This window comes from Mirounga leonina, unplaced genomic scaffold, assembly GCF_011800145.1.
Source record: "Mirounga leonina isolate KUSES-001 unplaced genomic scaffold, KU_Mleo_1.0 Mir_366, whole genome shotgun sequence".
Classification (NCBI taxonomy): domain Eukaryota; kingdom Metazoa; phylum Chordata; class Mammalia; order Carnivora; family Phocidae; genus Mirounga; species Mirounga leonina.
The window spans coordinates 28,274,387-28,287,620 of record NW_023270709.1 but is presented as its reverse complement, the minus strand read 5'-3'; positions in this window follow the sequence as shown (position 1 = coordinate 28,287,620).

Genomic DNA, 13,234 nt, shown 5'->3' with positions numbered 1-13,234 from the left:
AGCGGGAACACTGGAGGAGGACCAGGGGAGGAGGGCGGGAACATCAGAGGAGGACGAGGAAGCAGCACGGGAGCATTGGAGGAGGACGGAGGAGGAGCGCGGGAGCATCAGAGGAGGACGGAGGAGGAGCGCGGGAACATCGGAGGAGGACCAGGCGAGGAACGCGGGAACACTGGAGGAGGACCAGGGGAGGAGCACAGGAACACTGGAGGAGGACCAGGGAGGAGGGTGGGAGCATCGGAGGACGAGGGAGGAGCGTGGGAACATCGGAGGAGGACGGGGGAGGAGCGCAGGAACACTGGAGGAGGACCAGGGGAGGAGGACGGGAGCATCGGAGGACGGGAGAGGAGATGGGAGAGGAGCGAGGGAACATCGGAGGAGGGGGGGAGCATGGGAGCATCAGAGGAGCCCCACTTGGGGCTCAATCTCACAACCTGAGATCATGACCTGAGCTGAAATCAAGAGTCAGACACATAAATGACTGAGCAACCCAGGTGCCCCTGATCAAAAACATTTTAAATTGTTGATATTTGGGTAAACCTCTATCAAGTTTCTTTCAGGGGTGCTTGGGTGGCTCAACTGGTTGAGCCTCAACTCTTGGTTTTGGCTCAGGTCATGATCTCATGGGTCATGGGATCAAGCCCTGCATGGGGCTCGGTGTTCAGTGGGGAGTCTCCTGGAGATTCTCTCCCTCTGCTCCTCCCCCCAAAAGCACTCTCTCTCTCTATTAAATAAATAAATCTTAAAAAAAATAAAAATAAATTAAAAATGGGCATTAGACATGAATGGACATTTCTCCAAAGACATACAAATGGCCAACAGACACATGAAAAGATGCTCAACATCACTCATCATCAGAGAAATGCAAACCAAAACCACAATGAGACATCATGTCATATCTGTCAGAATGGCCAAACTCAAAAACATAAGAAACAACAAATGTTGGCGAGAATGTGGAGAAAAGGAACCCTTGTGCACTGTTGGTGGGAATGTAAATTGGCACAATCACTGTGGAAAACAGTATGGAGGCGCCCTGAAAAATTAAAAATAGAACTACTGGGTATTTGCCCAAAGAAAATGAAAACAGTAATTCAAAAAGATATATGTGCCTTTATGTTTATAGCAGCATTATTTACAACAGCGAATATAAGGAAGCAGCTCAAGTGTCCACTGATAGATGAATGGTTAAAGAAGAAGTGGTATATACATACACACACACACAATGGAATATTGCTCAACCATAACAAAGAATGAAATCTTGCCATTTGCAATGATATGGATGGATCTAGAGGGTATGATGTTAAGTGAAAAAAGTCAGAGAAACACAAATACCAAATGATTTCACACTCATATGTGGAATTTAAGAGACAAAACAAATGATCAAAGACAAAAAAGGACAAAAAAACCCACACTCTTAAATACAGAGAACAAAGGTGGGTGGGAAGCAGGTGAAGGGGATTAAGGGTACACTTATTGTGATGAGCACTGAATAATGTATAGAATTGTTGAGTCACTACATTGTACACTTGAAACTAATATAACAATGTACAGTAATCACACTGGCGTTAAACAAATAAGTAAAAACCCATGGAGTATTTGGTGCAGGGCTATATTCGTTTTTTACAGAAAAAATACAAATCATTAGACAAAGGACATTTCAGGAAGCTGCAGAGCTTTTGTTACTCTTCTAGTATCTGCAGGGCTGCCCGACTGATGGCAACCAGGGAAGTTGATGCCTTTGTGTTCAGAATGCTCCTTTTTATTACTTTCTTCAAGGAAGCGGATGTACAAAGGGCTGGGGGTAGCCCTGCAAGGGGAAGGCGTGCGTATTTCCCGCTGGCCTTTATAACCGTGAACAGCTCGGCCTCGCTTTGGTGCGGTTATTTGGCGCTCGCGGAGGCCCCATCGCCTGTTCCTGTCCAGGGCCTGCAAAGCTCGGGTCTTCCTCCCGCTCCGGAGATGTCCGGGCCAGGCGGCCTGCGGCGCGGCGCGCACAGGAGGACGTGCAGCGTCGGGGAAGGTCCCGCGGCGACCACGCAGCGGCCTGGGGGCAGGCTGAGGACGGCGCGGGTGACGTGTGTCCCCGCCAGCGGAGTGAGCGCGGACGCGCTCCTTGCCCTCTCCGTGCCACCGTCGGAAGACAACGGTGTGGTGCTCCTGACTCTCCAAACGCGACCCATTCTCGTGGCAGGCGAGGAGTGGGCTGCGGCAAGGGCCAGGCTTGTCTCTAACAGCAAGTCCCATTCTGGGGGAGCGGAAGCAGGGAAAGGGGGTACTTTCTAGCCCTCGGGGCGCGGGGCCGCCAGCGAGGAGGCCAGAGCGCCGAAGCGGCCTCCGAGCCCCCTGGAGAGGCCGCGGACGTGGACGGGCGGGCGCGGGAAGAAGGCCCGTGCCGCCTCGCCGGCCGGCTCCTGCCGCTCCCGCGGCGCACTCTCAGCGGGAGCGCCCTCCGGCCGGGGTGAATGCGGGTCTCGGTTCCGGGGCGACGGCGCAGAGCGCGGGGTCCCCGGGAAGGGGAGCGCCCGCATCTCGGGCACGGCCACGACGCTGCTGCCGCCGGGGTCTGGCGCTCGGCGGGCCGCTGATGCACAGCGTGAGCCCACGTGCCCCTGAGTCGGCCTCCGTGAGAAGTGGGGCGTGCTCGCCGACGGGACTGGCACCGGCCTCGGTTGGCGCAGCGTGCGTGCGGCCGCAGAGCGCGTGGTCGTCAGGGTGTAATCCCGAGCACAGGCGCAGGGCGGCGCCCGTCCGCCGGCCCGGGGCAGGCGCACCCTCCCCGCCGCTGACACTCCGAAGCCGAGCGGGAAGGGTCCCTGCGGTGCGAAGCGGTGACGCACGGCCCGGAGCTGCCTTCGTTGTGTAGGTTGCCTCTGACGTTTGTCCCTGAGACTGTCCTGCGCTGTGGACATAGTCCCGATGGCTGATTTTTGCTTTGGTTTACTTGCCTTTGAAGGACGTGTCTAGCGAGAGGTTGCTGCAGCCCAGGTCACAAAGGTTGCTGCCTGTGTTCTGTAGGATTTTGATGGATTCCGGTCTCACACTGAAGTCCTTAATTTATTTTGGGTTTATTTTCATCTACGGTGAACAAAGTGGTCCGGTTTTCCCAACATTTGTGAAGAGACTTTTCCCCACTGGATAGTCTTGCTTCCTTTGTGGAAAGATTGACTGTAAAATTACGGGTTTATTTCTGGAATCTCTGTTCTGGTGACTTACGTGTGTATTTTTCTGCTAGTACCATATTGTTTTAATTGCTACAGTTATGGAGCATAGCTTGAAATCTCAACACCTCCAAGTTTGTTCTTTTTCAAGGTTGCTTTGGCTATTCGCAAACATGTGCTTCCACACAAATTTTAGATTTTTTTTTTTTTTTTTTAAGATTTTGTTTAGGGCACCTGGGTGGTTCAGTCGGTTGAGTGTCTGCCCTTGGCTCAGGTCATGATCCCAGGATCCTGGGATCGAGTTCCACGTCAGGCTCCCTGCCCAGGGACGAGTCTGCTTCTCCCTCTGCCCCTCCTCCCACTCGTCCTCCCAATCTCTCTCAAATAAATAAAATCTTTAAAAATGATTTTGAGAGAGAGAGTGCGCATACACGTGCATGCACAGCAGGGTGGGGTGGGAGCAGCAGAGGGAAAGAGAAAAGCAGACTCCCCGCTGAGCAGGGAGCCGGACAGGGGGCCCTATCCCAGGACCCTGAGATCATGACCTGAGCCTAAGGCAGATGCTTAACCACTTAACCGACTGAGCCACCCAAGCGCCCCACAGGGGTTGCATTAGATGGATAGATTGCGTTGGGTAGTGTGGACATTTTAAGAATAATTCTCCCAAGGGCGCCTGGGTGGCTCAAATGGTTAAGCGTCTGCCTTCAGCTTGGGTCATGATTCCAGGGTCCTGGGATCGAGCCCCACGTCTGGCTCCTGGCTCAGCGGGGAGTCTGTTTCTCCCTCTCCCTCTGCCTCTCCCCCTGCTCATGCTCTCTCTCTGTATCTCTGTGCTTCGAATGAATAAATAAAATCTTAAAATAAAATAAAATAATTTTCCTACTCCATGAGCATGGAATGTGTTTGTGTCATCAGTTTCTTTTGGCAGCGTTTTATAGTTTTCACAGTACAGGTCTTTCACCTCCTTGATTAAGTTTGTTCCCAGGTATTTCATTATTTTTGGTGCAAGTGTAAATGGGACTGTTTTCTTAATTTCTCCTTGCTACTTCATTATAAGTATATAGAAATGCAATGGTTTCTGTGTATTGATTGTTTTCTGTGACTTTACTGAATTCATTTATCAGTTCTCATGGTTTTCTGGTGGTGTCTTTAGAGTTTTCTCTATGTAGTGTTGTATCTGCAAATAGTGAGTTTCCTTCTTCCTTACCAATTTATATGCCTTTCTTTCTTTTTCTGTTCTGATTGCTGGGGCTAGGATTTCCTACGTTGAGTAAAGGTGGTGAAAATGGACATCCTTGTCTTGTTCCTGACCTGAGGAGAAAAGCTCTCATTTTTTTCACTATTGTGATGTTCGCTTTGGCTTTTTCATATATGGCCTTCATTATGTTGAGGTATTTCCCTCTAAACCTTCTTTGTCCAGGGTTTGTATCATGAATGGATGTTGTACTTTGTCAAGTACTTTTTCTGCTTGTATTGAAATGATACAGTTGTTACCCTTTGTCTTGTTGATGTGAGGTATCACCTTGACTGATTTGCAAATATCAAACCACACTAGCATCTGAGGGATAATCCCATTTGATTATGATGCCTGCTTTTTAATATATATTCTTGGATTCAGTTTGCTAATAATTTGTTAAGGATTTTTGCATCTATGTTCATTAGGGATATTGGCCGGTACTTCTTTTTTTTGTGGGGTCTTTATCTGATGTTGGTCTCAGGGTAATGCTGACTCCATAGAATGATTTTGGAAGCCTTCCTTCCTCTTCTTTTTTTTGGGGGGGGTGCGTTTGAGAAGAATAGGTGTTAAATTTTCTCTAAATGTTTGGTAGGGGTGCCTGGGTAGTTCAGTGGGTTAAGTGTCTGACTCTTGATTTCGGCTCAGGTCATGATCTGAAGGTCCTGGGTTGGAGCCCCAAGGCAGGATCCTGAGCTCAGCCCAGAATCTGCTTGAGATTCTCTCTCTCTCCCTCACCCTCTGCCCCACCTCACCTGTGCATATTCTCTCCCTCTCTCTCTAAAATAAACCTTAAAAAAAAAAAAAAAGATTTGGTAGAATTCACCAATGAAGCCATCTGATCCTGGTTGGTTTGTTGGGAGTTTTTTTTATCACTGACTCAGTTTCATTGCTGGTAATCAATCTATTCTGTTCTCTATTTCTTCCTGATTCGGCTTTGGATGGTTATGTTTCTAGGAATTCATGCATTTTTTCTAGGTTGTCCAATTTGTTGGCATATAATTCTTCACTCTATTCTCTTATAATACTTTGTATTTCTGTGGTGTTGTCAGTTATTTTTTTTCTTTCACTTCTTTGTGAGTCCCTCGACTGATTTTTTTATATATATATACTTAATTTTACTGCTTTTTTGCTTCCTCCTTTTCCTATTCTTATGGTCTTTCTTTTCCGCTAACGGAGTCCTCTTTATCATTTCTGGTAAGGCTGGTTTAGTGGTGATAAATTTCTTTAACTTTCTTTTGTCTCAGAAACTTTTTATCTCCTTTTATCCTGAATGATAGACTTTCGGGATAGAATATTGTGGGTTACAGGGTTTTTTTATTTTAGCATTTGAATATATCTTGCCACTCCCTTCTGGACTACAGTTTCTGTTGAAAAATCAGCTGATAACTTTAGGGGGTTTCTGTTGTATATACCTGTTTTCCTTCCATTACTTTTAAAATTCTCTTTATCTTGATTTTTGCCATTTTAATTACTATGTGTCTTGGTGTGGACTACCCTGAGTTTAAGAGGGTTCCCCTTTCTCTACATCCTCACCAACAGTTGTTTCTTGTTGTTGATTTCATCCATTCTGAGATATGAAACAATACCTCACTGTGGGTTTTTTTAATATATTTTTTAAAGATCTTATTTATTTATTTGACAGAGAAACAGTGAGAGAGGGGACACAGCAGGGGGAGTGGGAGAGGGAAAAGCAGGCTTCCTACTGAGCAGGGAGCCCGATGTGGGGCTTGATCCCAGGACCCTGGGAATATGACCTGAGCCGAAGGCAGACATTTAACGACTGAGCCACCCAGGCGCCCCTCACTATGGTTTTGATTTGTATTTCCCTAATGATGAGTGATATTGAGCATTTTTTCATGTGTCCGTTGACCATCTACAGGTCTTCTCTGAAGCGATGTCTGTACATGTCTTCTGCCCATTTTTTAATTGGAGTATTTCTTTTGTTGGTGTTGAGTTGTGTAAGTACTTTATAACATTTTGGATACTAACCCTTTATCTGATATGTCATTTGCAAATACCTTTTCCCATTCAGTAGGTTGCCTTTTAGTTTTCTTCTTTCCTTTGCTGTGCAGAGCTTTCTGTTTTGATGTAGTCCCAATAGTTTATTTTTGCTTTTATTTCCCTTGTCTCAGGAGAATAATGTTACTACAATCAGTGTCAGAGAAATCACTGCCTCTGTGCTCTTCAAAGATTTTTAGGGTTTCAGATCTCACATTTAGGTCTTTAATCCATTTTGAGTTTATGTTTGTGTATGGTGAAAGAAAGTGTTCTGGGGGCACCTGGCTGGCTGTCAATAGAGCATGTGGCTCTTGATCTCAGGGTTGTGAGTTCAAGCCCCACGTTGGGTATAGATATTACTTAAAAATAAAAGTTTTCAAAAATAAGTTTTTAAAAATACAAACTGGGTAGAAGTACAAACTGATCAGTATGTGTGTGTGTGTGTGCATGTGTCTGTGTATTTTAAAAAAAGTAATGTCTATACCCAACATGGGGCTTGAACTCACAACCTCCAGATCAAGAGCCCCATGCTCTATTGACTGAGCCAGCCAGATGCCCCAAAAATAAAATCTTTAAAAGAAATGAAAAAAAGTGGCCCAGTTTTTCCAACACCATTTGTTGAAGAGACTATCTTTTTCCCATTGTATATTCATTTCTCCTTTGTCAAAGATTGACTATAATTGTGGGATGATTTCTGGATTTTCTGTTCCCTTCATAGATCTATGTCTGTATTTTTATGTAGTACCATACCATTTTAATTACTACTACTTTTTTTTAGTTCTGTAAGTTTTTTTTTAATTTAATTTTATTATGTTATGTTAGTCACCATACAGTACATTAGTTTTTGATGTAGTGATCCATGATTCATTGTTTTTGTATAACACCTAGTGCTCCATGCAATACATGCCCTCCTTAATACCTATCACCACGCTAACCAATCCCCCCACGCCCTCCTCTCTAAAACCCTCAGTTTGTTTCTCAGAGTCCACAATCTCTCATGGTACTTCTCCCACTCCAATTACCCCCCTTCATTTTTCCCTTCCTTCTCCTAATGTCCTCCATGCTATTGCTTATGTTGCACAAATAAGTGAAACCATATGATAATTGACTTTCTCTGCTTGACTTAATTCACTCAGCATAATCTCTTCCAGTCCCATCCATGTTGATGTAAAAGTTGGGTATTCATCCTGATGGCTGAGTAATATTCCATTGTATATATGGACCACATCTTTTTATCCACTCATCTGTTGAAGGGCATCTTGGCTCTTTCCACAGTTTGACTATTGTGGATATTGCTGCTATGAACATTGGGGTGCATATGACCCTTCTTTACACTACATCTGTGTCTTTGGGGTAAATACCCAGTAGTGCAATTGTTGGGTCATAGGGTAGCTCTAGTTTTAATTTTCTGAGGCACCTCCACACTGTTTTCCAAAGTGGCTGTATCAACTTGTATTCCGACCAGCAGTGTAGGAGGGTTCCCCTTTCTCCACAACCTCTCCAACATTCGTTGTTTCTTGCCTTGTCAATTTTTGCCATTCTAACTGATGTAAGGTGGAATCTCAATGTGGTTTTGATTTGAATTGCCCTGATGGCTAATGATGAACATTTTTTCATGTGTCTGTTAGCCATTTGTATGTCTTCCTTGGAGAAGTGTCTCTCCATGTCTTCTGCCCATTTTCTGACTTGATTATTTTTTGGGTGTTGAGTTTCTGAAGGTCTTTATAGATCTTGGATATCAGTCCTTTGTCTGTAGTGTCATTTGCAAATATCTTCCCCCATTCTGTGGGTTGCCTCTTTGTTTTGTTGACTGTTTCCTTTGCTGTGCAGAAGCTTTTTATCTTGATGAAGTCCCAAAAGTTCATTTTCACTTTTGTTTCACTAGCCTTTGGAGACGTACTTTGAAAGAAGTTGCTGTGGCCAATGTCGAAGAAGTTACTGCCTATGTTCTCCTCTACGATTTAGATGGATTCCTGTCTCACATTGAGGTCTTTCATCCATTCTGAGTTTATCTTTGTGTATGGTGTTAGAGAATGGTCGAGTTTCATTCTTCTGCATGTGGCTGTCCAATTTTCCCAGCACCATTTATTGAAGAGACTTTTTTCCATTGCATATTTTTTCCTACTTTGTCGAAGATTATTTGACCATAGAGTTGAGGGTCCATATCTGGGTTCTCTGTTCTGTTCCATTGGTCTGTATGTCTGTTTTTGTGCCAGTACCATGCTGTCTTGGTGATTACGGCTTTGTAATATAGCTTGAAATCCGGCAACGTGATGACCCCAGCTTTGGTTTTCTTTTTCAACATTTCCTTGGTGATTTGGGGTCTTTTCTGATTCCACACAAATTTTAGGATTGTTTGTTCCAGCACTTTGAAAAATGTCATTGGAATTTTGATCAGGATGAGGTTGAAGGTATAGATTGCTCTGGGCAGCACAGACATTTTAACAATGTTTATTCTCTTGATCTATGAGCATGGAATCTTTTTCCATCTTTTTGTGTCTTCTAAATTTCTTTCATGAGGGTTCTGTAGTTCCTAGAGTATAGATCCTTTACCTCTTTGGTTAGGTTTACTCCAAGGTATCTTAAAACACGGTTTTTGGTGGTATTGTAAATGGAATCATTTCTCTTTCTACGGTTGCACTGTTAGTGTATAAGAAAGCAACTGATTTCTGTGCATTGATTTTGTATCCTGCTACATTACTGAATTGCTGTATGAGTTCTAGTAATTTAGGGGTGGAATCTTTTGGATTTTCCACATAAAGTATCATATCATCTGTGAAAAGAGAGTGTTTGACTTCTTTTTTGCCAATTTGAATACCTTTTATTTCTTTTTGTTGTCTGATTGCTGTTGCTAGGACTTCTAGTACTATGTTGAACAATAGTGGCGAGAGTGGGCATCCTTGTTGTGTTCCTGATCTTAAGGTTAAAGCTCTCGTCTTTTCCCCATTGAGGATGATATTTGCTGTGGGTTTTTCATAGATGGATTTTATGAAATTGAGGAATGTTCCCTCTATCCATACACTCTGAAGGGTTTTATTTTTATTTTTTAAAAGATTTTTTATTTTTTGACACAGAGAGAGAGAGAGAGTACAAGCAGGGGGAGCAGCAGGCAGAGGGAGAGGGAGACGTGGGGCTTGATCCCAGGACCCCAGGATCACGACCTGAGCCGAAGGTAGACCCTTAACCATCTGAGCCACCCAGGTACCCCTACTCTGAAGAGTTTTAATCAGGAAAGGATGCTTTATTTGTTCAAATGCTTTTTCTGCATCAGTTGAGAGGACCATATGGTTCCTCTCTCCTCTTATTAATGTGTTTTATCACACTGATTTGTGAATGTTGAACCACCCTTGCATTCCGTGGATAAATACCACGTGCTCGTGGTGGATGATCCTTTTAATGTATTGTTGGATCCTATTAGCTAGGATTTTGTTGAGGATTTAGGAATCCATATTCATCAGGGATATTGGTCTGAAATTCTCCTTTTTGATGGAGTCTTTGCCTGGTTTGGGGATTAAGGTAATGCTGGCCTCATAGAATGAGTCTGGAAGCTTTCCTTCTATTTTTTGAAACAGCTTCAGGAGAATAGGTATTATTTCTTTGAATGTTTGATAGAATTCCCCAGGGAATCCATCAGGTCCTGGACTCATTTTTTGGGGGAGGTTTTTGATCACTGCTTCAATCTCCTTACTGGTTATTGGCCTATTCAGGTTGCCAATTTCTTCCTGTTTAAGTCTTGGGAGTTTATAGGTTTCCAGTAAGGCATCCATTTCATCCAGGTTGCTCAGTTTATTGGCATATAGTTACTGATAATAATTTCTAATAATTGTTTCTATTTTCTTGGTATTAGTCATGATCTCTCCCCTTTCATTCATAACTTTATTAATTTGGGTCCTCTTTTCTTTTGCATAAGTCTGGCCAGTGGTTTATCAATCTTATTCTTTCAAGGAACCAGCTTCTAGTTTCGTTGATCTGATCTACTCTGTTTCTCATTTCTAATTCATTGATCTCTGCTCTAATCTTAATTATTTTTCTTCTAATGCGTGGCTTAGGCATCGTTTGTTGCTTTTTCTCTAGTTCTTTAACGTGTAGAGTTAGTTGGTGAATTCGGGATTTTTCTGCTTTTTTGAGTGAAGCTTGGATGGCTAGGTATTTCCCCCTCAGGACTGCCTTTGCAGTATCCCATAGGTTTTAGACCGATGTGTTTTCTTTCTCATTGGTTTCCATGAATTAAGTTTTTTTTTTTTTTTAAGATTTGGTTTATTTGACAGAGAGAGAGACAGCGAGAGAGGGAACACAAGCAGGGGTAGTGGGAGAGGGAGAAGTAGGCTTCCCGGCAAGCAGGGAGCCCAATGCGGGGCTCGATCCCAGGACCCCGGGATTATGACCTGAGCCGAAGGCAAACGCTTAACGATTCAGCCACCCAGGCGCCCCTATTTAAGTTCTTTTTTTATTTCCTGGTTGACCCAAACATTCTTGAGCACAGTGGTCTTTAGCTTCCAAGTGTTGGAATTTCTGCCAAATTTTTTCTTGTGATTGAGTTCCAGTTTTAAAGCATTATGGTCTGAGAATATGCAGGGGATAATCTCAATCTTTTGGTATCTGTTGAAACCTGATTTGTGATCCAGTATGTGGTCTATTCTGGAGAAAGTTCCGTGTGCACTTGAGAAGAATGAGTATTCTGTTGTTTTAGGGTGGAATGTTCTGTATATATCTATGAGGTCCATCTGGTCCAGTGTGTCATTCAAAGCTCTTGTTTCCTTGTTGATTTTCTGCTTAGATGATCTGTCCATTGCTGAGAATGGAGTATTGAGGTCTCCTACAATTAACATATTGTTATCAATATAACTCTTTATTTTGGTTAACAGTTGGCTTATGTAGATGGCTGCTTCCATGTTGGGGGCGTAGATATTTACAATTATTAGATCTTCTTGTTGGATAAGCCCTTTAAGAATGATATAGTGTCCTTCTGTGTCTCTAACTACAGTCTTTAGCTTAAAATCTAATTTGTCTGATGTAAGAATTGCTACCCCAGCTTTCTTTGAGGTCTGTTGGCATGGAAGATGGATCTCCATCCCTTCACTTTCAGTCTGGATGTATCTTTAGGTACAAAATGAGTCTCTTGTACACAGCATATGGATGGATCCTGTCTTTTTATCCAATCTGCAGCCCTGTGCCGTTTTATGGGAGCATTTAGGCTGTTCACATTGAGAGTGATTATTGAAAGATATGAATTTATTGTCTTCATGTTGCTTGTGAAGACGTTGTTTTTATAGGTTGTCCTTGTAAATTTCTTTTCTATATTGCTCTTGGGGTCTTTCTACTTTTATAGAACCCCCGCCCTTAATATTTCTTGCAGGGCCGGCTTAGTAGTCACATATTCTTTCAACTTCTGCCGGTCGTGGAAGCTCTGCATCTCTCCATCCATTCTAAATGAAAGCCTTGCCAGATAAAGTATTCTTGGCTGCATGTTCTTCTCATTTAGTACCCTGAATATGTCTTGCCAGGCCTTTCTGGCTTGCCAGGTCTCTGTGGATAGGTCTGACGTTATTCTGATGTTCCTCCCTCTGTACATGAGGAATCTCTTCCCCCTAACTGCTCTTAAGATGGTTTCCTTGGTCCTAAGATGTGCGAGTTTTACTATTACATGCCAGGGTGTTGGCCTATTTTCCTTGATCTTGGGAGGGGTCCTCTCTGCCTCTAGGATGCGAATGTTTCATTCCCCAGATTAGGGAAGTTCTCAACTGCGATTTGCTCAGATATATCTTCTAGTCCACTCTCTCTCTCCACCCCCTCAGGGATCCCAATAATTCTGACATTGGAACATTTCATGGTGTCACTTATTTCTCTGATTCTATTTTCATGAAATTTCAGTTGTTTTTCCCTGGCCTCCTCTTTTTCCTTCTTTTCTATCAATTGGTCTTCTAGATCACTTATTCGTTCTTCTGCCTCGCTTACCCTAGCTGTTAGATTATCTAGATTAGATTGGACCTTATTGATAGCATTTTTAAGTTCTGCCAGTTCATCTTTCTTTTCTGCCCTAAGAAAGACTCTATGTTGCCATTAATCGATTTCTCCATCCTTTCTATTGTCTTCACAATTGCTAGCCTGAATTCCATTTCTGACATCTTGGTTATATCTGTAGCCATTTGTAAATCTGTGGCAGAAGTCACAGTCTCTGAGTCTTTCCTATTTTGGGGGTTCCTCCTCCTAGTCATTCTGTTGAGGGGTGGTTGAGGGAATGTACAGAGTCCAAATTATTGACCACAACCCAAGCAAGACACACTTGTTTTATAGGGACCTTAGGGTTGTTGGCTTCTTGTTCTCCCAGCCTGTCTTCTGGGGAGGGGCCTACCGCACTGTTACTCAGGCAGCCCTGTTTGGGTAGAGTCACCCTGCCACCTGTGGGGGGTGGGTGGACTCAGTGAAAACTGGTTTTTTGGGGCTTTTGTTCTCTGGCGGCTTTCCCTGGTGACTTTCCACGTCTCTTCCGAGAGAGCAGAAGAGATCGTTTCCAATCCTCTGCCTCAGAGATCTCAGTCTGTTCTTCAGTGAGCTCTCCAGGCCACACTATCTCCGGTTCTGTCTGTGCTGCTATAAACTGCAGGGTCCTGGGTTGTGCACCCCTTAGCAGTGCTCCCAGTCCTTGCCTCCAGGTCAGGGCACATCTCTGATCTTTGTGCTTCTAAAACCACCAGCTGCCCCCAGTTCACTCGCATGGCCCTGCCACTCCAGGTTCCAGTCCACGGGGCTGCCCTAAAGTCCCTTCCCCACTGCTACCAGTCTGCAAGCCTGTGCCCCGTCCCCAGCACAGGAGGCTTTCACACACCTGAGGTGCAGGATC